The sequence below is a fragment of the Cryptomeria japonica genome, chromosome 8 (assembly GCF_030272615.1).
Source record: "Cryptomeria japonica chromosome 8, Sugi_1.0, whole genome shotgun sequence".
NCBI lineage: Eukaryota > Viridiplantae > Streptophyta > Pinopsida > Cupressales > Cupressaceae > Cryptomeria > Cryptomeria japonica.
The window spans coordinates 531,238,355-531,266,225 of NC_081412.1; positions in this window are offsets into that span (position 1 = coordinate 531,238,355).

Consider the following 27,871-nt stretch of genomic DNA (forward strand, 5'->3'; position numbering starts at 1 on the left):
TCAATCTAATGTATGAAGAATAAGCTATCAAGTTTTCCTCTCTACACTTGGAAGGGGTAGCCCATGAATGGTGGTATCATGAATAGTGACACAATGCCATAGTCTCATCACTAATTTTAAAGAATTTACAAAAATATTGATTGAATGATTTGATGGGGTTGATATATAGATCCAATTTCAAGAATGGGCCCAACTACAACAATATGGAGCACTGGAACACTATATAGGGGAATTTTAGAGGATCATAATCAAAGTCCTTGATGTCTTTGAAAGGGGAATCATGATTCTATTTGTAGGAATAGCTGAGCCATTGAGGAGTTTAGGCAAGACATAATATCCTTCCACTCTCCAAGAGGTAATCAAAAGAGCCCTCAACTTGGAGTATTTTGTGTCTTGTAATAAATCTTATTCTAATTGTCCTCTTATAAACCAAAATAAGTTCCAAAAAGGAGATTCAAACATATATAAGTTTTAGCCACCAATAAAAATAAATGAAGATAATTGAAATAAACTAAGAAGAAAAAACTCTACCTCCATTGCAAAGAACCTTGGGAGTGGGGACACAAATGGCTTGGAAAAGGATAGGTGCATTATATTGAAGTCATTTTCAATTAGGAAGTAGAAGAAACCCATTCTAAGAAGATTAATAGAAAATTTTATGAAGGAGAAGATAGAGGACGAGGAATACCCATGGCTATATTTGGGAGGAAATTTCCCATAATACCTCCCACCATATATGTCCATAGTTATGTCACCTTTTATGAACTTGTATGGATATAACGCTTTAACTTTTATGAATCTTGCGATCATTAAAAATATGGTTTTTAGAGCAATAGATACATACGATAAAGTAGAGTCAAGGGATATTGAAATATATCAAGGACTATCTTCAACAGGCACAGAACCTACATAATACCTATGTTGATTAACATTGTACCAAAAAAGTATTTGAAGTTGGAGACATGGTTTACTTGAGGGTACAACCCTATAGGAAGTATTCATTAAAGAAGAATGGAGTATAAAAGTTGAATCCCATATATTATGGCCCTTATAAGATCATAAGAAAAGTGGGAGGAGTAGCCTATGAGAAAAAGATACCTAAGAATAGTAGAATTGATAACATCTTCCATGTTTCTTGTCTTAAAAATAAATTGGGGGAGAATGTTACACATTTCAAACACTTTCCACCTTTGGATAACAAAGGAAGATTCATTTGGATACCAAATGTCATCTTGGATACTCATGAAATGAATTTGAGAAATAGAACATTATCAATTATTTGGTGCAGTGCGAGGACCTACTAGCTAAAGATTCCATTTATTTTGTTAAATGGAATATAAATCCTATTTGTCTATCACTAGAGGTTGGAGGAAAAAAAACCCTTATCTGACATTGTGGAATTCCACATAAGGATTACATTTGAGCTTCAATGATATTCTATTTTAGAAGCTTTTTCAATGCATATTTATTTGGGTGATAACCTACTCCCTTAGTGCTGAGTCCAACTCGGACTTTGAGGCGGATTCTCCTCCCCCTCATAAAAAAGCCAAATTGAGATTTCCCTGAAGGCTAAATCTTCTTTGGGTAAGGGTAAGAATGTGCGGAAGCAATTGGTTGTTTCTTCATCGTCCACCTCGATTGGCAAGGATTCCCTCGTGTCTAGTGGTAATAAGGCTAATTCTAAGGGCTCCACGGGTGGTAATAGGGCTTGCATGAAGCCTGGCAGCCAGAACCTTGAATAGCCCCCTTCGCCGCCTCCACATAATACAACCAAGGACATTCATGCGAAGAGTGCGGAGCTGAGTGATAAGAGGGATGCCTACGACAATGTTTTGGGAATGGTTAGGGACCACGCCATTGATACTTTCAGCATTTTTAAGTGGCTCTTTCATGAGCTTAAAGAGGTAAGACTCAACCAAAGGGCCTTGGGTAGCAAGATGGAAGCTATTCTCGTGGAAATTGCTCAAGAAAATTAGAAATGTAACGGACAATGGACGAAAGATGAAAATAAATTTGTGGTGGACTACATCAATAGAGCAATTGAGGGTATTGATCAGATGCAAAAAATATTTGAGGATAGGCTCACCCATGTGGAAGAGAACTATAAGATAATTAAAGCCACTCTCATTACAATTATTACCAACAGTCACAAGATTGTCAAATAGATGATGGATGCCATGAAAGCCATGGTGAATAATCTTGACAATGTGCAATAGGAGAAAGTTCTGATCAATATTGGTGATGATAATGACAAGACTCAGGCTGATCAAGGCCCTTGTAAGCGGACCCAGGGCAACATGAAGAAAAAAGCTGCGACTCAGAGCGTGGATTACAAAGAGATGAGGATGGCTGCTAACAATATGAGCCTGTTGGAGGCTGAGGTTGTTGAAACCCTTAAGAGCCTCATGTAATTGTGTTGTCTTTTCTGTGTTTTTTGTTTTTGTGTTTTGTGTTCTGGTTCTTTGCTGGTTTTTTATTTGCACGTTTGGGCATTTGTTGGATTCTTGGATGCTCTATGTTTTGTCCTATCTTTTGCAACCTATTTTGTTTTGGATTTTCTAATGCTTTGATTCTAAGCTTGTTATAATCTTTTATGTAAAGGGTTTCAAGGCCCCTTCAAAACCTATTTTTGCCTTAATCCAGAACCTACTCCCTTAGTGCTTAGGGTTTGTAAGCCTATTTTGCTCCTTTAATTCTATTTGTTGTTAATTAATTATAATTTTTTTTAATAATAACTATTTTAGTTGTTCTAATTTTTTTTGGTAAAGCTTAAATTTATTGCAAGTTGAAATCACATTGAATTAATGAGTAATCAATTATTGTGGTTGTTATGTTAGTTTTTCACATTTAAAGGGGATATTTATCCATTTTTATATGCTTTACTAATCTTGTAATAGATGCTAACCTTGTGTTGATTAGAACTAAATAAAGTAGAAAAATGATAATATTCATATTGGGGACATTACAAATTTCCTAGGCCTCATGCCCTTACATAAAGTATTGGATGGTCTAAAAGTACTCCTCTATTGTTGTCCCTTTCATGAAGGATCCTTAAGGTTAGATTGAAGAAGCATCATATTAGTAACCATTAGGCCTTAGGCTGAAGGTCAACAAAGGTATTTGTTGGTAGTCCAAAAAATCTAGTCAAAGGTGTTAATTGTTCTTTAACGGTAGTCCTAGCTCCCCTACCATTCCCACACCTACCCATTCTTAGGTTTCCCCCTCCCCTTTTTTGACTTATTATTATTTCTTTCTCTAAGAATTTGGACTCCCTAAAAATGCCCTCTTTTCCTTATGTGATATTGTCAAAGACTTGATTTTTGACAATAAAAATATGAACAAATATCTCTTAGACTTGCACTTTGAAATGACCAAAATTAGGAAAGATAATGAAACATAGTTTAAGAGACCTTTAGATTTTTATTCATGACGGGATCGAGGGATATAGTGGGTTTAGAGTCTAAAGTGGAAATTATAGAACAAGAGCTATAGGGAAAGGATTAAGTATACACATCAACTAAAGCTAGAATTTTGGAGTAAATTTGGATTTTTCCAGCCAAGGAGAAAGGATTTGTGATCAAATAAGATATTTTTTTACCATGTATAAATAACACAATTCAAGAGCTCACAATGAGTAACACTAAAAGTAAGAGTGGTGCATAGAAATTTAAATCATTCTCTTTCTAGTTCCACTTTTAGTTTTAAAAATGCAATCATGGAGATAGATTGTATGTAGTATTAGGTTTTATGCCATTGGTTGAAGGATGTAGAGGTTGAAAAATATAAACTCAATCATTCCATATTGTGTTCTATTAAATATTCTCTCTCTAATAAAGTTAGAAAAACCATCAATAAAAGAACCACTAAATAATTTCTTGGGAGGACATATAAGGAGAAAAACTACACTTAATAAAACCTTAATATGTTAATATACAAGATGGTAGCTAAATAATTTAGTAGCTAACACAAAATGTGGGAGGTAGATATTTTTTTCCGCCAAAATACCCTAGAGAAATATAACCATCTAACATGCAAATAGAGATATATTTTTTTAAAAAGATAACTAATGCAACTCATATAACTCAAATAACCATAACATCATCTTGTCGTGCACATAATTAATTCAAACATGATCATAAGAACATAAGTATGCAAGCGGAAATAATCATCATTGTGAGATTCCCCCACCCCCTTAAGTGCAACTTAGGGGAATGCACTTAAGTCTACAATGCAACTAAGCAATGCAAGATGGGTCCCCGCTATGAGGCCATGTTAGGTACCCATGTACAAATGCAAATGCATGCCAACCAATGCAATGAAATCTCTCACAAAGCGGGGAAAGAGAGAAAAACCCCATGGGAAAAAACCCTCCCCCAAAAGAGAGATACAAACTATACAAGAGAACTCTCATAGAAGTATATGAGGAACAAAACCCCATGTGAGGAAAAAGTCCTCCCCATATGAGAGAAGAAGAGAAGCTAGGAAGCCCCCCCTCAATGTAGAATCTACACCAATGATAGAAGCTCGATGATGTATGAAGAAACTGCTCCACGAACGTCGAATAGCATTCCTCCCCTTAGGAAGAAAAAAAACCAAAGGTCTATCCATGAAGTCTCCCCAATCATGAAGGGAAGATGTATGAAAAAAACTCATGATGGATGAAGTCTCTGAAAACTGCTCAAGTTTCCCCATGTTGATGCTGAAAGATACCCCCTCCAAAGGTGGTAAACTGCTCCACACTACTGAAAAAGGCACTCCAAGATCTAGTGGAGAAGAATGTAGAACAATGTCCAAAGACTCACATGTCTCCTCAAAACATAAAGAGACCTCCTCCAACTGATGTACATAAGTATCCACAATCATGTCAATCTCGAAAGAATGATCATGTAGAGAATGAACAAGAGGGTCAGAATGTTCCCTCGTAACAATCAAAGAAGGATCATCTTCATCAAAGAGAAGATGAATATCATCAATGATGTCTCCCAAATCTGCAATGTAGGATTCCACAAATAAACCTGCAATGTCTGTCAAGTACTCATCCCAAGAATCTGAAGCTGGAAGACAATGAATATCCTGCTGCATTGAATCACATGAAGGAAAAATTGTCGCACTATCCACATCATTAGGTGCAATAGGTGATGTGATATCAATAGGAGGAGATGAAATGCAAGGCTCAAGAATGGGGTCACATGTAAGAATCCCCAAGTTCAAGTACCCAAAGTTCTCCTCAAAATATGAATCATTACAAGAAGTGTGATCATTATGTGTAGAATCATAATATGTGAAATCATCATCATCATCAAAATCTGAAAAGGAGTATAACTGAGATGAATGATCAACCACTCCAGCCGCAATGATAGCTCTAGTCTGCAAGTCTCTAATGAAAACTGACTCAGGTGTGAACTCCACAATTCTCTTAGTTGTGCCATGTGTGATTTGATAGATGGAAAGGTGATTGTTTGTCAAGTGGGGTACACACAACACATCATTGAAGGAGTTATCCCCAATGGCAATAGATCATGTCCCAATCACATCCATGTATGTATGATTGCCCATCAAAATATGTGGCATGGTGCAAGGCTCAAATGAAGAGAACTTAGACTGCGAAGATGCCATATGATGAGAAGCCCCTGAATCTAGAAGCCATCTCCCTGAATCATGACTTGTAGTAGCACAAAGAGATTTTCCTTTTCTTGTCCCAAAAGAGTGAGTATTCCCACTTGTAGAAGCCATGAATGCTTGCCCTTTTCCTTTTGATTGTGAGGAAGTAGAAGTTGATGAATCATCCTTCTTGTAGACATTAGGCAAATCAATGTTATGTTTTTTGAGGATATGTGTGAGCTCATCAATCTTCTTAGAATGACAATGACACTCCTCATGACCAAACTTTTTACAATAGGCACAAGTAGGTCTCTCCCTCTTTGGTGAATTTCCCCTCTTGGAAGAGGATGAATCTCCTTTTTGTGGAGAAGATGGTGCTTTGTCCTTAGGCTTTGATTGCCATTTCTTCTTGTTTGAGTTGTCCTTTCCTTGATTTCCTTTGTTCCCTTGAGTTGCCACATATGCTTGAGACTTATAATTCTTAAGAATGCCCATGCTTATCAACTTAGTTTGTTCCATCATCAATATTTCAGTGAAAGCATCAAATGTAGGTGTAGACACCTAAAATTGTCATGTCTAATTAAATAAATATTTTATTTATTTAATTATTTTAGCCTAATTCTTCTATTAATTAAATAAATTCTTATTTATTTAATTAATTCATTTATCCTCTTCTAGCCTTATTTCTCATTTAAATAAATACCTTTATTTATTTAAATTATCCATTTCCTAAATTAAATAAATATCTTATTTATTTAATTGATCCCTATTCTTCTATTAATTAAATAAATCTTTATTTATTTAATTAATTCATTAACCTTTTCTACCTATGACACATGTCATTCATCTCTTAATTCCTACACTACCTACCCCCTCATTATTTTCTTATTTTCTCTACCTACCCTTTAATCATAGCCGACCATTTATCTTTTACACCTCTCAATCTTATCCCTCCATTTCTTATGGTGTCTTCTATATAAGAAGATGCTTCCTTCATTATCAAACCCTCGATGATTACTCAACTACACTATGCTTTTGAACTTTCATATGTGATCCTACTTGCAACCACATTTCCGTTCTTTGTTGAGCTCTTGTGCATATAAAATCTGAGAGCAAATATATCAAGCAAGATCAATGGAGATAGGAAGAATGAAGATCCAAACCCTATTGGACATGTGATGGTATAATCTTTGTGATTTCATTTGATTTGCATTGTCTTAGGTAATCTTCATATGTTATGGTGGATCTTTGTTGTTGTTATGCTAGGGTTTTGTGGTTGAATTTATTTAGTCTTTCAATATTGTTGTTATCCATTTTCACCGAAAACATTTTGGCACGCCCCGTGGGACATGGATTTTTGTTAGATCTGTGTTTTTTTTGCAGGTTTTCCTAACCATATATTGTTGTTTTTTAAAACAATTTGGAGAATAACCTTGTGCAGCTAGGGTTTTGGACACAAAATCAAGATCTTGGAGATATTCGATCATATCTCACAAACGGATTGGAAATTTTGCATCAAAGTTTTTTTGCAGGTTGAAGACAGTATCAGGAGCTCTCAAAGAAAAATTCAGATCTATTGGAGCATATTTTAATTTTCTATGAATTTTCATAAAAAAATAATTTTGAGAGAAAATGAGTGAATTTTTTGGATTTTCTTACATTTTTGGAAATCTCACATAATTATACATAGGATCTGTTCTTTGTGATTTTAATTTTGATGCAAAATATTTCCCTAAAAATTGGATCTTTAAAAATTAGGGTTTTCCTTACTTTGATCAGATCTCACAAAAGACTTCGAATTTTGGCATCAAATTTTTTTTGCAAGTCAGAAAAGTTATCAGAGATGTTCAATAAAAATTTCAGATTTTTTGGATCAAGGTTTCATTTTATATGATTTTTTATAAAAAAATAATTTTGAGAGCAAATTAGCGATTTTTTTGGATTTTCTTACATTTTTGGAAAGCTCTCAAAATTATAAATAGGATCTATTCTTTGTGATTTTAAATTTGATGCAAAATCATTCCTCAAAAATTGGATCTTTGAAAATTAGGGTTTTGCATTAGTTTACTCATATCTCACAAACTGCTTGGATTTGTTGCAAATTTTTTTTTAAGCAGGTTTGGAAGACCATCAGGACTCTCCAGTAAATATTTCAGATTTTTTGGATCTATTTTGCATTTTATATGAATTTTTTATGATTTTTCATAAAAAAATAATTTTTGGAGAAAATTAGCAAATTTTTTGGATTTTCTTACATTTCTAGAAATCTCTTGAAATTTTACAGGTGGTCTTTTTTTTATGATGAATCAGATATTTGAATTGGTCAACAAAACGCATTGTTGAAGGCCCCTATTTCACAAAGTCTTTTGGATCTAAAATTTACCTAACTTGTGTGCTTGTAGGAAGGGGTGATCATTTGAAACAATCCAAACTACTAACAAATCTTTTTTGTAGGACCTTGGCAATGGTTTTTGAACTTTATTGTGTGCCTTGTTCTCATAGACTAGCAAGCACTTCAATTGGTGCACTAAAATTGAACCATTGTCTTTTGTGTCTTGAGCAATAGGCTCTTTTTATTTAATCTTTAGAGGGCCTGTCTCCCTGTGTGGTCATTAGGACTACTAGTGAGGAGAGAATGACCCAATTTTCCACTATAAACAACTGTATTCATGGTGAAAACTATGGATAAAATGTGCTGATTAGTTCATACCGACACTATGTCTCCCCATAAACCCGTTTGATCAAATTTATTTGATCATTTGTAGGGCATAACCCCTACCGGCTGGGAACCTTCTATATTTATAGAACTGAAAGTGCCACATGTATGGCCACACAAGAAGATGCCCTTACTAGCACCTTTTTATTTTAGAAGCCAAAATCCTTCTAGTTGTTGGGGCAGGAGGTCAGACCTCTGGTAGTGGCCCACACACATACGGTTCTTAGAAGAGATACAAAGTTCGCCACAAGGAGTTTTCATGGGGACTGATGCTTGACTACCCCGAGAAGTGAGTGCCGAGGGTGGAGCCAATGGGGTCAAGCATCTAAGTATCCACTCTGAATAGCGTAGCCTCGGGGGAAACTCCATGTGGGATCAACAACTATTGTCTTGGCCAGCCATAAGAATTGTGCTTGACTTATTTTGAACAATCAAACATTCAAGACCAAACATTAAAACATTGTGTCTTTTGTGTCTTCAAGTGTATGCAAATCAATTTTACATCAAACAACACACTTTTCTTTGAGTCATTTTGAGTCTAAACACTTGCAAACATTGAGTCCTCATCAACACTGTGTCCTCTTGTCATGAAAAATAGTCAAACATTCAGATTTGGTCAAAACAAAACAACTTCACAGATTGGAAAAATTACACAAAGTTTGCAAAAATGCGTTTGTGTTTGACAAAAAAGCGTCTATGTCATCTAAACGCGTCTGTGAAGGGTAGAAACGCGTCTGTGTCTTTTGAGCAACAATGCAGCATCTCAGAAACATGTCTGTGTCTGGCAGAACCACGTCTATGTCATTTAAGTGCGTTTGTGTCATTTAAGCGCATCTGTGAAGTATACAGGCACGTCTGTGTTCAGGATTGAAAAATTTCATAATTCAACAAACAAGAATAGTCAGTTTCAGACTTATTGAGCTTCCTAGGTTATCTCTCTGGGTTTTCATCTAGCATTCAACCTATCTTTGGGTCTCACAAAGTCCATCATTGCTTTACACCTTACATTACATTCATATTTGTCTAAACTTGAGTCAAAAGGTCACTTGCTTGTCCTCATCATACTTTGTCAACACTTTACATACAACAACATTTTGCTAAGTGGTCCCTCATCAAGGTCTATCACCTTTGGGTCTCATTTGGTCTTACTTAGAGTCAAGGTCAACTTACCTCATCAAGAGAAACTATCATCTCTTTGGAAGCCACACCTACTCTACTACATACATACTTGGTCTTACACTTTGGACATTGCAAGTACACCTTAGATTCATTTAAATTCCATCCAACTCTTGGTCTTCCATTCTCTTTCCATTTTCATCTAGTCTCACACATCTTGGTTAATACCTAGTTCATGATTGAAACTCGTTCCCAAAAATCTAGGAGAGAAGCTAAAGAGGCTCAAGAGTCCGCAAACATGAGTGCCTATGAGTATGACAATGATGTCTTTTTCAATTTTGATCATACTACATTACCTGACATGGATGCCTATAGAAACATTCCAAATGTTGAGCACATGGACACTATAAACAACAATGATACACACAATGACAATATGGACAACATTTCAATACATTCAACAGAAGTGGAAGAATCCATTATGGATCCCCGTTTCAATTGATTGGTTGAGGAAATAATGAGGAGAGATAGAAAATATTTCTTACAAGTGATGGAACAAAGTGGAACCAAGATCCCTCATGATTTTGACATGACTCAAATAATGGAAAATCGACCTTTGCAACAACCTCACCTCAACATGGATCAAAGGAGGCCTAATAGTGGAGGCAATAGAGGACCACATCTTGTGCCTGAATCCCATCATCTTTGTTTCAAAAACCAGAGGTCCCACATACACATGGTCAAGCATATGATACTCACCTTCACAAACCATTATGGAAGTGTTATGCATAAAAATACACTCAATCACATACCAATGCTAAGGATCAACCACCAAGGCAATTGGATATTCAAAGACATGCTCAAAATTTGGACACAAGGAAACCCCGCATCAAATTTGGGGGCAACACACTAGAACAAACTCATGACATGCCTATAGAGTATGGTATACATGGACAAAGCAGATATTCCATTCCTCACCATGACTCTATACCAAGTGGTCCTTATACGCATACGCAACACCATTATAGACCTCCTCCATATGAACATGAGTATGATCAATATCATCCATATATGCAACATGCTCCTCCTCCACCCATTGGTTCAGGCATGGGGTATGGTCCAAGAAGTCGATCTCCACCTAAGAACAATTTGGAACAGAAAATTAAGGACTTACAAAAGAAAATGGAGGACATAAATACACCAAAGCCAACTTACACAATGAGAGACATATGTCCCTATCCATTTGACAAAAGCATTCCAATGCCTCCATTTCCTACACACTTTGTGACACCTAAGTTTGATAAGTATAGAGGAAAAGGGGATCCTAAGGCACACGTAAGACAGTTTTTCACAACTTGCATTGACGTAGCAGCAGAAGAGACATATTTGATGAGATTATTCCCACAAAGCTTAGGTGATCAAGCTATGGAATGGTTCTCCCAACTTCCACCTGGAATTAAGTCATGGGGTGACTTAGCAAAGGCATTTATCCAACATTTCTCATACAACGTAGAGACAGACATATCAGTCACCACTTTGTGCAACACCAAACAAAAGGATGGAGAATCTTTTTCATCATTTTTACAAAGATGGAGGAATCTAGCCAGAAGATGCTCTTGTGAAATTCCACAAAAACAAATGGTAGAAATATTCACCCAAAATGTTAACAAAGACATTGGTTATGACCTAAGAAAATCTTGTTTGACCACCTTGAAGGATGTCATTGAAAAGGGCTTAGCGACAGAGAAGGTCCTAATTGAACAAGGAGTCATTAAGATATTCAAGGAAAGCAAAGATGACTTTAAAGGAAAAGATAAGCCAAGATTTTGGAATAAAAACAAGAACACAGACAATGATGGTGTTGTTGATGCCAATATAGTACGACCCAAAATCATTTTTTCCAGATCAAGCTCTATAAACAATCAAGTGAATACTCAAACAACTTCCAAATCATGAAGGAAGTACACCCCATTGGGAGAACCACTTGAGTCCGTTTTCAAAAAGCTAGTGGCAAACAAGATAATCATAATTCCAGATTTTCCTCCATATGAGCCAAAGGTCAAACCAAATTAGTGGAATGATGATGAGTATTGCGAATTTCATAAGAGCAAAGGTCATAAGACAGGAAATTGTCATCGACTGAAGAACATCATACAAGATCTTATTGATAGAGGTGACATTGAGATTGAAGGATGCTTATCCAATCAAGAACATGAGATGTTTAAGGAACCATTCCCAAAGCATGACAAGGGAAAAGCTACAGCCACAGATGACCAAACCAACTATACCAGAGCATCTTATAACTATGATTCAACTATCAATCACATTTCGATGGACAATTATGTCTCTACCATTATCATCAAGGATAAAATTACCGAGACTTCTACCCAAAGACCCAAGATTGTCCTAAAAGGCATTGGATCTTCTTCTGAACCTACCTTTGAATGTAATGTCACAACTTGTCGAGGTAAATTCACTTTGCAAGGTGCTCCAGCTAAAAACACTGCTTCCTCATCAACCAAGCCTGAGTATGACCTTGTAGAACAGTTAGGGAAGACACCCGCGCTTATCTCAATCCTTGAGATCTTACGCATATCCCCCACACATAAAGCTATTCTTGACAAAATCTTGAGAGACACTACTATCCCTACTGATCTGAACGTGGACCAGTTTCAAGCCATGGTGTGATACCTTTCCGTTCCACACTCCCTCACATTTACAGAAGCTAACACCTCCGTAAGTCAGCCACATAATGCACCTTTACACATTGAAGCCTTCATACACAAACATCGAATAAAATGAGTCCTGATAGATGGAGGAGCAGGTCTGAACATTTGTACATTGAGCACTATTAAACAATTGGGATATTCAGACAAAGATGTGAATTCTACAAACAAAATTACCATCAAAGCATATGATGATGAAGAGCATTCATCCAAGGGCACAGTCACCTTTCCTCTCAGAGTTGGGCCCATTACAAAGGATGTGGTTTTTCAGGTCCTTGATCTAGATCTCACATACAACATACTCTTGGGACATCCTTGGATTCATGAGATGAGCGCAGTCCCATCTACATACCATCAATGCATTAAGTTTCCACACAATGGAGTTGAAGTGACCGTCAAAGCTGACCCAAATCCATTTATATATTGCAACAATCTCCGACCTAGATCAGAAATAACAATACCAGTGAATCAAGAGGCTATTCCTTCTTCAACATATGTTGATCCAGAATCCTTGAAAGCTTCTACATCAAAACAAATAGAGATCAAAGAAAAGATCAAGATTAGAGACCTGGGATGTGGTGAGTATATCTTTCATGTTGATCAACTCCCACTATCTCCTAAGGTATTTAGTCAATAGGAACAATCTATAAACAATTTTCAATATCAAGGAATTGGGTGTGAACCACCTAGTGTTGTGGCTACTAAGTCTGAATGCAAATCTCCTCTAGTGGTGCAAACACCTCTTGATATCAATAGTTCTAAGAGTGGTTCCAGCGAAGAATCTATTGAGAGTATCACCAGCCCTCTTGAGAACTCACATAGCCTTACCATTTCATCCACTCATTCCATTTTCACTCCTCTCCCAGACTTGTATCAACAAGAATCTCAAAAGCCCTTACTAATTGGGGATGACAAATCAAGCTTTGAAAAGAAAAATCTAAAAGTAAAAATAAAGAAAAATCCTTCAGTCCAAATCAAAATCAAAAGCTATTGGACTCTGCAAAAATCAAAGTCAAGGATAAAAATCCTATGAATGAAAAAGAACAAGAGTTCATCTCCCCTAATATCAAAATAACTAGGGGCAAAAGTTCTAAAATTTCAAGACAAAAAGCATACTTGTTGATCCTAAGTCTCCATCATGCTATCCTACTTTCACTTCTTTTCGCAATCATAAGCCTTCATCAATCATCCACTTGTTCCATACATATATTCCCTTCTGGCGATACATCATGGACCTTTAATGGAGCTTCCTCAAGGGAATTTGTTATCAGGGATGCCCAAACTTCTTCAGGTGACACACATATGGGCCTATGTAGTCCACACATTAGTAATTCTATCTCAATTCCTTTATCAAGGAAGACAGTCACTCAAGCTACACATCATTCAGTCAAGGAACATCGCAGTTACAGTCATAAGGTTAAGCCTCACACATTTGAGGTAGGTGACTTGGTTCTCAGAGAAAATCCTAAAAATCAGCATGACAGAGAGAAGAAGGGCAAATTCGAACCAAATTGGCTTGGTCCTTACATCATCACATCAGTATATGGATCTGGTGCATATCAGCTCTCAACCACAGAGGGTGAAACTTTGGAGGATCCTATCAACAACATGCACCTTCACAGGTTTTACACATAGCTCTTCAGAGTATCTTAATTTTAAAAATACAAAAAAATTAAAAAATAAAAATAAAAATAAAAAAATAAAATAAAATCGTTACTTGGTGAAAACCTAGCAAACAGGCGCCTTGTGACACAAAAAAATTGAAAAAAAGAAAAACATTTCGTTCAATGGTGAAAACCACTTCGGTGGTGCCCTGGGCAAGTACCATGGTGAAAACCGGGTCACCGACACCATGCGTAGAGACATTGCTCCTTTCTCCTTCAGGATTCCATTTCATCCTTTCACTTTGCACACACTCACAACCTATTCATTCATAATAAACTTATCCATTCCCATCATGGCTTGTTATTGATCTACCCAAGATTGGTTAGCCATTCATAATAACATTCCTTTTCAACCTTTCCATCCACAATCAATCAGCTCCTATCTGTGGCTAAGGCAAATCCTACGTCTAGTGATGGGTGTGGAACTAAGAGCATCACATGTTTCAAGGAGTATAGTTTCTTCTAGTTTTCTTCAGTCTATCTGCGCACAATCCACAATAAAGCAACATTTTCTTCGCCAATCCGCAATAAAGTTTCGTCTTCTCCACAATAAAGTATCAGTTTCATGGATTCAATCAGTTTTAGATGAGACACAACAACAACAATGGGCTTCAACAAATCAAATCTTTCAACAGACTCAGACAACACATGGTTCAGTGCTATCTATCCTTTTTGTGAAAGTAAACATGGTGACCACAATCAAATAGACTTATACAAGTGACAAGAGACACTAAACTTGAGGACTATAGTGGATGTTGGTGTCGAGTCTTGGTTTTCTTTTGATTTTATCTTTCTAGTGACATGTCTTTTAGCTTTTCCAGGATGTCTTTGACTAGAGATTCTATCTCCAGGATGTCTTTGACTAGAAAGGCGAGGATGGGGTATCGTCACCTATTTTTTTGCTATCTGCGGATTGTCTCTTAGTAATGCTATGACTTGTCCAAGGATATGAGGACACTGTGAGTCTAGTGTGAACTGGGGCATTCCTTGTTTGTGACTGTCTTATCTCCATGCAAATAGGTACAATGACTTTCTGGGTCGAACATATGCCTCGATTGTCATAACCTACTTGCCATAATAAAGCTCAATGATGATAACGCACAAGAAGCTCTTTCATTTTCATATCTTCTACCTTCCATCCCCCTTTCTTGATTGACTTCCATCATCCTTCTTGAGTCCATGTAGCCTGCTATCACACGATTGAGTATAATGACATGCCAAAAACATTTGCATCTCATGTAGTTGCACCTGCATTACCACATATTAAGCATTTCATACATTCACATTTGCATTGGCATAACATATTAAAAACATAAAAGAACAAAAAAAATATTGCATTTCATCATGTACATATTTGCATCCATATCATAACCATCACATAGAAACATACATCATGAAACATCTCATCCCATAGTTATACATGCATATAGCTGCCGCAAAGATGAATCATCTCATATACATATAATCATAAGTGTCATGATACAATGATGTCAAAATACATATGGCTACACAGCCAATCCTCATGTCGCCCTATCCGGACAAAGGAATCCACTGATAACTCCTACCAACACTGCTGGTAGTGCTAATCCTATTCGTGTCATGGTATCCCAAGCCACGTGTCTAGCCCTCATCTCCAATCCAGGATCCTAGAACACTCATCTCAGTGCATCCTTGTCTCCATCTCGATCGTAGGGTACTAACTCCCCATCGATCGGTATCCTCAGTATCCTGTATACATCCTCTAAGGTGACTGTCATCTCACCCAGTGGCAAATGAAATGTATATGTCTTTGAGTGCCATCTCTCAGCCAGCACAGTCAACAATCCCATGTTTGCCTGAAACTCAGGCACATATAGAATAAATTGCAGACCCATAACCTCAATCACAGCTCTATCCTCAAATATCAGCTCTGGTCGTAACCTCTGAGTCGATGGGAATCTATCCCATGACTCTAGCATAGGTAGGTACTCCTGCAGTCAAGCAAATCAATCATGTCAGTCATAGTGGCATTCCCTATTCATCACAAAATGCTGCTCTTTATCCTAGTGCTTATATTTATCATATGACACTATTTATCCTAGTGACACTCACTGTTCATCACAAAGTGTTGCTATTTATCCTAGTGGTACTCCCTGTTCATCACAAAGTACTACATGTTTTTGCACTCCCTGTTCATCACAAAGTGCTGCCCATATTTGCACTCCCTATTCATCACAAAGTGCTGCTCTTTTTAGTACTCCTTGTTCATCACAAAGTACTATGTCTTGGTACTCCTTGTTCATCACAAAGTGCCTCGATCTATCCTATCCTAGGGCCTCTGCTTGAGTGTATCCCCTTGAGTAGTTTCCTAATTGGCAACGTATGTTCTATCACAAAATTGTCAATCCTAGCCCTATCTGCTATCCTAGTCTTCCCTAGAGGACTTGTTTGAGTGTATCCTCTCAGCAGCTTATCCAATCGACAGTGTATGTTTATCACAGAACTGCCGATTTGACCTTGAAGACATAAATGCCCACATAGCACAAATGCGCCTGCCCAATGCAAACGTGCTCGCATATTGCACAGATGCGCCTTGATGTTTTTACCCCGCTTGACATTTTTTTTTCTAGACATACCTAATGCGCATTTATTGCGCTACCTAGCATGCATTAATGACAACATTTATTGCAACAAAGTACAAGGAGGTTTTATGGTACTCACCAACTCTCCTGCATCTGCTGGCCTCTGAAATCGACAAACGCGATCGAATCTATGCACCAATGCCATCGCTGCTAATTGTTGTTGCTCTATTCTCTCTCTACACTCTGATCTCTTGGATGTGTGGATGACAATGAGGATGTTTTCCCCTCGTGGTCTATCTTATAGACTACCCTAGCCCTAGCCCTAGCCCTCGTTTCTTGAGTCAGTCTTCATTATCCCATGACTCTGTCACTCTATCCTATCCGGTCAGTCCATTCTAGCCTTTCATTCTTATCGAGAGATTGTCTGTGATCTTTCCAGATATTTTCATCCAATCTCTCGAGGGGGCATATCATTCCCATCTTGGGGCAACTCTGTATCAGTTCATATTATCTTCTTTGAAACAACGTGACAAGCTGCATTGTCTCAAAGAGGGGCAAAATGTAGACACCTAAAATTGTCATGTCTAATTAAATAAATATTTTATTTATTTAATTATTTTAGCCTAATTCTTCTATTAATTAAATAAATTTTTATTTATTTAATTAATTCATTTATCCTCTTCTAGCCTTATTTCTCATTTAAATAAATACCTTTATTTATTTAAATTATCCTTTTCCAAAATTAAATAAATATCTTATTTATTTAATTGATCCCTATTCTTCTATTAATTAAATAAATCTTTATTTATTTAATTAATTCATTAACCTTTTCTACCTATGACACATGTCATTCATCTCTTAATTCCTACACTACCTACCCTCATTATTTTCTTATTTTCTCTACCTACCCTTTAATCATAGCCGACTGTTTATCTTTTACACCTCTCAATCTTATCCCTCTATTTCTTATGGTGTCTTCTATATAAGGAATGCTTCCTTCATTATCAAACCCCCCATGATTACTCAACTACACTATGCTTTTGAACTTTCATATGCGATCCTACTTGCAACCACATTTATGTTCTTTGTTGAGCTCTTGTGCATATAAAATCTGAGAGCAAATATATCAAGCAAGATCAATGGAGATAGGAAGAATGGAGATTCAAACCCTATTGGACATGTGATGGTATAATCTTTGTGATTTCATTTGATTTACATTGTCTTAGGTAATCTTCATATGTTATGGTGGATCTTTGTTGTTGTTATGCTAGGGTTTTGTGGTTGAATTCATTTAGTCTTTCAATATTGTTGTTATCCATTTTCACCATATACAGTAGGCATTATGTAGCTTGAACCCATTGTCATCCTATGGGTTTGGAAACTAGAAACAAATGCTGCATGTTCTTGTGGAAGCTTGCCCATCAAGTTGAAGATCAATTGAGTATCCTTCTTATCAATGCCACAATCCATGAGTTGTGCCCTCAACTCTTTTACCTTAGTGACATAATCTTGTATAGTATCAAAGTTCTTGGGATCTAACATGGTGAGATCACTATCAATTTGATATCCCCTAATCTCATCATTTTGACCATACAAGTCTTGAAAATTTTGCCAAGCATCCTTGATTAGAGTACATTTATCAATATGAAAAATGAGATCCTTTAATACATACTTTCTTAAGGTACCAATTTCCATGATATTTTTAGTGAGCCAATCCAAGTGACCAACATGATCAACCTTAGGATCAGCGGGAGCAACAATAGTTCCATCAATATAATGAGTTAGTCCTTTTTCCATAAGTTTAATTCATGCATCAATTTTCCAAGTAGGATATTTATGAGGAGTTAATAGAGGAAATTTAGAAGAACCCATAGCAGCAAAAAGGAAAAAACACAAGATAAAGAGAGACACAATCACACAAGACACCCCCCCAAATTACTCAATCAAAAGAACCCCCCCCCAAAAAATCATGATTTGGCACTTTATACTTAGTGCATGTACAATGGGCCACTTGAAAAACAAGGCAAGGTGGACTTATGGTTTAAATTTTACAACTTCTCAAAATGAGATATAAGAGACTTCAAAAAATACTACTAGTGATCTAAGCTAAGATCCAAGCAAAATACAAGTACCAAATAGGCCAAAAAATGACCAAATACTGAAAGTACAATTTCTACTCAAAATCACTGCAAACAAATGACAAATTATGAAAGTAAACAAAAAATTATGCACTTTCAAAAAAAAAATGGCACCTGAAAAGGAGTCCATATGAGCCCAAACGAAACCTCCAAAGTTGTAAAAATCAGGATTTCATGATTTCAGAAAAACCTGTATCCGAAAAGCAGAAAACTCCCACACCACAGTACAGATCATGAAATTCTACCCCAAAACAAAAAAAAAATTCTTGAAAAAAGGAGTCCAAATGAGTGAGATATCACTAATTGAAAATTGCCTGCAAAATTATAATTTCTGGAAAATTTTCGTCTCAGCTTCAAAATTCAAATGCCTCTAGATTTGGCCTCCGAAGTCTGATTTGGATGAAAGAAAAGGCAAAACTGACTTTTTTGGACCTCCTCAATCCAATGGTAACCTCGGATTTGACCCATCAAGCTTCAATAATAACCCGCAATAGAAAGTTCCAAAATACACAACCCCAAATAGCATCAAATTTCTCTCAATTGGCAAACCAATGACACTCTAATGGCTCTGATACCATGTGAGATTTTGCCAAGATCTAGAGGCAATGTAAAGCACAAATAAGAGAGAATAAAATAGATTATAGGAATAAACTGTATTCTATCAAGATGAAATACTGATCAATTGGATCATCAAAAGTTGTTACATACAATGAATATGAGCCTGCATATATAGGCAAGGCTATATGGATATGTGAGCACACAGTCATGACATGTGGCTCAATAAGAAACAAGGGTAGGTAGAAAATAGGTGTGGTAGGTAGGAGAAACAATAAAATATTCCACATGAGGTGGATCACCCACCGAAGGTGGAATTATCATCACACAATAAGTGAATATGATAGAGTAGTAACAAGATCAACACCATAAAAGGCGGAAATTCTCCTGCACACACTATCCAAATGTGGCACAAACACCCAAGTGTCTCATTACCCAAACTACTATGAAATGAATTTCCTAAGTAAACTTGAGTATATTGTAATAATATCCAAGATGAATAATTATTTACACCAACAATCATCACATAAACTATCCTTCCCTAGGGTATCTCAACGCCATCACTTATCATGACACTAAGAATACAAGCATCATCATAAAATTCCACAACATTACTTCCTACATTAACTTAATATTTATTGGAACTAAATCATGAGAAGGTAACCATCAATCCAATATATCTTACTTATATTAAATATATTCCATCAACTTAATCCATTTCCTAGAAGATAAAACCATACAATCTAACTCGTATCTCACCTCACCAATACACACGATAGAAATAACTTAGTCTTTTCCAACCAAGAACCACAACTCTATTTACAAGATTAGCAATCATCTAGGATACAAAAAAAGTTTTGCAAAGGTATCTTTTCCACAATACCCTAGCGATCATCATATAAAACATCCATTATACCAACCATTATGCATATATAAATACAACCCAATTTATTTCTATGATATAGGATCATTTTAAACACCAAATCCAAATGTTCCTAATAATTAATTCCCAACCATAAATTATCCATACAATTCCAAACATCATTCTAAAGCATAATTATTTCTCATTCTCTAATAGAAGATTTCACACAAGACTAAAGCATAATTCTTAATTCAATGACATAAGATACATGTATTTCTAATTCCAAATAGTATCACATATTCAACCATGAATCTCAGCCTCTAATTACATGAATAATGATTATCCAAGGTACAATGTATATCTAACAAGGTTACAATGATATCTCCTACTATAAGATTCATAATCACAACCTACTGTATCCATATCCAATTACATATGAATACAATATCTTCTTACATCAAGATACACAGTCTCGTAATTTACCAATATGATTATCTCATGATACATATTACATCATTGTATCTAAACCCACAAAAGTAAATAACATCTTCTCCAAGCAATCAGGAAAGCTAAAGAGATAAGGAACCACATCCATGCACTCAATCATCCAACGAAGAGAGAGATCCCAATGGAAGAAGGCATCAAACCACCCAACCATGTGGAACCACCCATCGTGCTATGAAGAATGCCACAAGATCCCCCACACACTCTAGATCTAGCTTGACACCTAACAACCAAGGGACATAACCAACATCCACAACTGAAGAGTAACCATATGAAAAATACTCCGAAACACAACACGAGGCTAAATTAAAAGCACAAGACATAAACATCCAGAGGCAACTCAACAAAAAAGGATAAGGAACTAGGATCTACATGTATGAAAGAGTGTCATCACATGCTATCACCAAAACAATAAAGGATATAAGATGAGTTAGAGCTCCCCGTTCTCGGTATCCATGATACACATGTGGAACCATCTAAAACTTTGAGGAAATCAAGGGAGTTTGGTTTATTTGGTTACCAAATCTTCCCATACCTCATCCTAAGTATGTACTAGCACTCTAGGCCATGAGAAACACATTTCTTATCTTAATAAGATGAATTACTATTACCCATCCCTCCTAAGATTAATTTATTAGGTTATCACTTGATTATACAATAAACTCCCAATGAGCTATCCCAACATGCTAGACCCCGACTCCTTAAGGGTAATGCGCAAGATCATGAGGGGCCAAAAAGTGGCGATATTCTAACTAAAGTCCTGATTGATAGGTCGATTGAAAAATATCAATAACTTTCAAACGGTATGACATTTTTTTAAGCCGAAACATGCGTCACATTCTATGCTTCGTATACTATAGAATTTTAAAAAATAACAATTTCATAGAGTTTTGACCAAGTTATGGTGGTTAGACATACAAGTTTTTATATTTTTAAAAGTTGTAGTAAAAAAATCATAATTAATTATTTATTTAAAAAAAATGCAAAAAAATGTGTCACATTCGGACACGAGTCTTCTACTTATATCTAAAATTTTATAAAAAAATATTATGATTTTATTGTGATTTGGGTGGTCAGATAGGTACCCGATTCTTATTTTTTTCCTGAAATTTTATTTCTATTGCATTGAAATTTCAAATTTTTGTCAAATAGATTTTTTTTAGAAAACAACTAGTAGCTTAGAAATCACATTCAATTTTCTACAGATTCTATTCTTACATATTTTTGAACTAATGTTGGTAACTTATCCAAATTTTTACGTTAAGTTGCCTAACTCTTTGTTTCTGATTTTCATTGCCACTTAAGGGCCTGTTTGGCCCACCATGATCCTGCACATACCCTTAACACAAGGAATCCTAGTGGTCCATTCCTCATGACCTCGATAGACTCATGAAAGCCCACTCTCTCTAATCATGCTCCTAGACCTTAGGGTAACAACAAACTCTTAAGAAGAACAAGGGCTTCCAAATAAGCATAACCCAGATAACCAAGGTTTTCAACCATATGATAATCAACAATACATGAATAACCAATATCAACAATCACAACTTTGTAGGCAATCTGAAATCACATAACATTCAACAATCACAATATCAAAAGTATATCCAAATGAGCCCAAAACAATAGCAAGGTATAATTCATCTTGCTTAACACATAATAATGCAATTACCCAATCTTAATCAATAAACCAATTCCTGGAACATCTTAGGAAACTCAAAAGTATTGAAAGACAACCTCTAGACTGATGAAAACCAAAACAAAAAATCAATAAAAGACTCAGAAAGCCAATATAACAGTTTGGTGCATTCATAGACTAGAATAGCGCATTCGATTAGCAGTGCAACACATATAATAAACAGTACAATGCATATGTGATATTTTGCAGCACTTTCACCCAAAAGAACAACGCATTTATAAGACCAAATAGCATATATACAATATAAAACATCACATTCACAATATAAGCTAGCACATTCATCCAACCAAACAACACATAGGTGCCATTGATCAATGCATCTCATAAACAGTTTAGCGCACATGTTACAAACAATGGCACATTCATCATATAATCTAGTGAATATACACAATACACTAGTGCATATGAAACAAAAGAGTTAAGAGACTCAAAACAACATGAAAGAAATTGACTAAGTCCAGAAATAAAATATATGCATAAGCCCAAGCTAAATACCTCAATAAAAGATGAATTTTGAACAAAATAAAGTTATAGAAATGACAAATGAATCAAAATTCCACAATACAAGTATATAATCCTTTCCAATCACACACATAAACTTTTCACGGGGCAAAACTCACAACATCATGAATCACCAAATAACACTTCCACAACATCACCAGGTAGAATACCAAATACATAAAAAGGCTAAGCAACCAGCTCCCTCATAGGAAAAGAAATCAATAGTTCCCATGACATATAATTCAAAAGACCCAAAATTCACGGCAAGACACATCCAAGAAACTTCAGAATTTAAATAAACAAAAACTATAGCACATGTTAATTTCCCAAATACATATCTAATCACACAATAAGTCCCAAATTTCTCTCATAGGCATGGAGAAGATAAGATTTTTGAATTGAAATGCAAAGAAGGCTAAAGATTCTCCAACCTAGAAAGTAGAAGTTATGGAAAATAGTTTTGATGCAGAAAAGAGACAAGTAAAATCCTTTATCCACCAATGCAATCACAACCTCAAGAAAACCAAGCCAAGCTCCAAAAGCCAAATCAATAATTTTCAGATAATTAGCCAGGCAATCCCACGACAAACTCAAATCTCCCAATAAATAGAAATTAATAAAAAACTATACAACTTCTCTAACCAATCAAAATAATCCAAAATATAATAATTCCTACCAACCATCTCGAAAAACAATACAATAATAATATAAAATAATATTATCCCAATCTCCAAATCTCACAACCATTAATAAAAGAGGGTAAGTAAAGTAAAGTAAATAAATAGGTAGAAAGAATAAACACAAATAAATAATGATTAAATCCATTAGCCAATAAATAAAATATAAAAGGCTAATAAATAAAATAAATAAATCAAAAGCCCAATAATTGTTAAACCACAAAATAATATAAATAAATAAATAAATAATAAATAATATTATCTCACAAGCACAACTCCCAAAAAGGCCAATCATAACAAGGGGTAAGTAAATAAATAAATACATAAATAAATAATAAACAAATAATTAGATGTGCAGATAAATATAAATGCTTCAACCAATATAATTTAAACTCAATACCATTAATATCTCCCACATTCATATATAAAATATGGTAAATAAATAAATAATTTTTCATGCATAATTATAAATGCCGTATACTATGATCCACAAAATAACATTAATAAATAATAACCCTCAATAATTAAATACGTCATTATATTTAAATATCAATGCCATCCTTTAACTTTTTTTTTGACAAGTCATAGGCAAAACAATATTTTTAGCTTTTCCTTGGAGCTAAGAACCAGTCGAGTATACTCGAACCCAAGACCTCCCATGTAGGAGGCTCACAACTAACTGTTGTGTTGTGGGGTCATCCGCAAATGCCATCTTTTAATTTAATTTAAATATTAATAAACTATATAAACCAATTAATTAATAATCACAACTTCTCAAGGCAACCCAACATAAGGTAACATGAAATGCCACATGACGCTAACATTGCAACTCTAACCAAGACACCAACTAACAGGATACCGACTAAACCTAGAGTATAGAATATTGGGATCTCATGTCATCTCCAATCAACTTGCCATTGGGATAAAGACATGCCCAGGCATGTGGAGCCAGGTGGACTCAATGTCTAGTACTTGCAAAATTGTAACCACCAATGTACACACAACAACATATATATAATATAAAATAATCAGACAGGTGAAAGAGAATCATAATGTCATATCATGCTCATGACGAGTGGTATGACATCATCTCTTTCACAAATGCAATAGTAAAAAAATCATGACAAACATAGCATCATCTTCATCATCATTACCTGATATAAACATGAACTGAGGTTAACACATAGGGTATATGCACCAAGTTGTGGTACCAAAAGGGGGTCTTAAGATGCCACTTTTTTTTTTGAAATCAGCAAAGTCTGAACTTCAACAACAAATTGAACCTAATTACACTCCAAATTTGAAGATGCAACAAGAATAAGAGTCAGAGTGCTTCGAATCTACTTTCTAAACTACTAATTTATTTTGAAAATGGTGGAGATTAAGGGCTTCAAAAAGGGGGGCCACAAAAAATGGTCCTATTTTTATGCAGAAAACATAACATAGCATTTGTTGTGGCCCCCCTAAAATGTTAACCTTTTTTTTGAATTTTTAAAATCATTTCAGTGAGAAATTAGCTAACACCTTGTAGTTTATGCCAGATTTTTCAGCTAATTTTTTAATGAGTATATGATTTTTTACTAATTTTTGAAGTGGACACATCCTGAAAAATAGAAATTTGAGCGTGCTCCCCCCTAAAATCATTGAAAACTAATCAAAAATCAATTTTTTTTTTTTTTTAAATTGTGTAGAATGGAGTCTAGTTTCTAAAAATGTAAGTTTTTTTCAAAATTTGATGAATGTGTAAAAACCTATACCCAAAATAGTGCATGTTGGTTTTTGACAAAAAACGAACACACTGACAAAAGAAATTATAGATGAAAGGCAACGAAATCAAAATTTGAAATAAATTACATTGTTGGATAGCTAAGAGGGAGCTCAAGTTTACCATGATATTTTTTTTTAACTTCATTGAAACACGTGCAAACCTGATGGAGAGCACAACCAAAAATATGTCAAAATTTTCAATGTTTTGATAAAAACACGTCTCTAGCCTGAAATGGTCGTCCAAACCTTTGGGTTGGATGCCCAAGGAAAATCCAACCCTTAGGTTTGGTGTTTCCCAAAGCGGGTCATTTGGTGCGTGCCAAACATGGCGCTCTCCCTATTTGGCGTGCACCAAATGTGATCAATGGGTTTTCCCATTTGGCGTGCACCAAATGTGGTCCATATTCCATATTTGGTGCACGCCAAATAGGGAGAGCGCCAAATGTGTACATAGAAACCCCCATATCACCTCTCCCTTCTTTAGCTCCCTTCCCTCGTAGTTCCATCTCTCTCTATGAACTAGATCTCATATTCTCTCTCTCCCCTTACCTCTTCTTCGACTCTTCATTCTTATAGATACATACTTCTTTGTCCCTCCTCTCTCTAGCTCTCACAATTCCCTTATTCCTCTATCCATCGAGCTATCTCCCTCTCCATCCTTACACCCATCTAATTCCCTCTCTCACCTCTTTCCCTCAGTTTCTTCCTCACTCCCTCCTCTCTCTAGGTCCTAAGGGGTGATAGGACACCATATGACCCCTTAGGACACAATATGACCCCTAACAACACCTAAGGGGTCATATGGTGTCCTAAGGGGTCATAGGACAACATATGACCTCTTAGGTTATCATAGGACCCATAACGACACCATATGGTGTCCTAAGTGGTCATAGGACACCATTTGACCCCTTAGGACACCATACAACCCATAACGACACCATATGGTGTCTAATGGGTCATAGGACACCATATGACCCCTTAGGTGTCGTTAGGGGTCATATTGTGTCCTAAGGGGTCATATGGTGTCCTATGACCCCTTAGGACACCATATGACCCCTTAGTACACCATATGGTGTCGGTATGTTTCGTATGGTTTCCTATGACCCCTTAGGACACCATATGACCCCCTAGTACACCATATGGTGTCAGTATGGTCCTATGGTGTCTGATGATCCCTTAGGAAACCATATGACTCATAATGACAACATAAGGTGTCCTAAGGGGTCATATGGTGTCTTAAGGTGTCATAACACACCATATGACCCGTTAAGACACAATATGATCCCTAACAACATCTAAGGGGTCATATGATGTTCTATGACCGCATAGGACACCATATGACCCCTTAGGACACCATATGACCCATAACGACACCATATTGTGTCCTAAGGGGTCATATGGTGTCCTAAGGGATCATAAGACACCATATGACCCCTTAAGACACCATACAACCCATAACGACACCATATTGTGTCCTAAGGGGTCATAGGACACCATATGACCCCTTAGGACACCATATGACCCATAAAGACAACATATTGTATTCTAAGGGGTCATATTGTGTCCTAAGGGGTCATATGACACAATATGACCCCTTACGACACTATGACCCTTAACAACCCCATATTGTGTCCTAAGGGGTCGTAGGACACAATATGACCCCTCACGACACTATGACCCTTAACAACCCCATATTGTGTTCTAAGGGGTCATATGGTGTCCTAAGGGGTGATAGGACACCAGATGACCCCTTAGGACACAATGTGACCCCTTAGAACACCATATAGTGTCGTTATGGGTCATATGGTGTCCTAAGGGGTCATATGGTGTCCTAACGAGTCATATAGTGTCCTATGACCCCTTAGGACATAATATAACCCCTTACGTGTCGTTAGGGTTCACATTATGTCCTAAGGGGTCATATGGTGTCCTATGACCCCTTAGGACACCATATGATGTTATTATGGGTTGTATGGTGTCCTACGAGGTCATTAGGTGTCTTATGATCCCTTAGGACACCATATGACCCATAATGACAACATAAGGTGTCCTAAGGAGTCATATTGTGTCTTAAGGGGTCATAACACACCATATGACTTGTTAAGACAATATGATTCCTAACGACACCTAAGGGGTCATAGGACACCATATAACCCCTCAGGACACCATACGACCCATAACGACACCATATTATGTCCTAAGGGGTCATATGGTGTCCTAAGGGGTCATAGGACACCATATGACCCCTTAGGACACCATACCATATGACCCCTTAGGACACCATACGACCCATAAGGACACCATATTGTGTCCTAAGGGATCATATGGTGTCCTGAGTTGTCATAGGACACCATATGAACCCTTAGGATACCATACAACCCATAACGACACCATATGGTGTCTTAATGGGTCATAGGACACCATATGACCCCTTAGGTGTTGTTAGAGGTCATCTTGTGTCCTAAGGGGTCATATGGTGTCCTATGACCCCTTAGGACACCATATGACCCCTTAGTACACCATATGGTGTCGGTATGGTTCGCATGGTGTCCTATGACCCCTTAGGACACCATATGATCCCCTAGCACACCATATGGTGTTAGTATGGTCCTATGGTGTCTAATGATCCCTTAGGATACCATATGACCCCTTAGGACACCATACGACCCATAATGACAACATAAGGTGTCCTAAGGGGTCATATGGTGTCTTAAGGTGTCATAACACACCATATGACCCGTTAAGACACAAAATGATCCCTAACAACACCTAAGGGGTCATATGGTG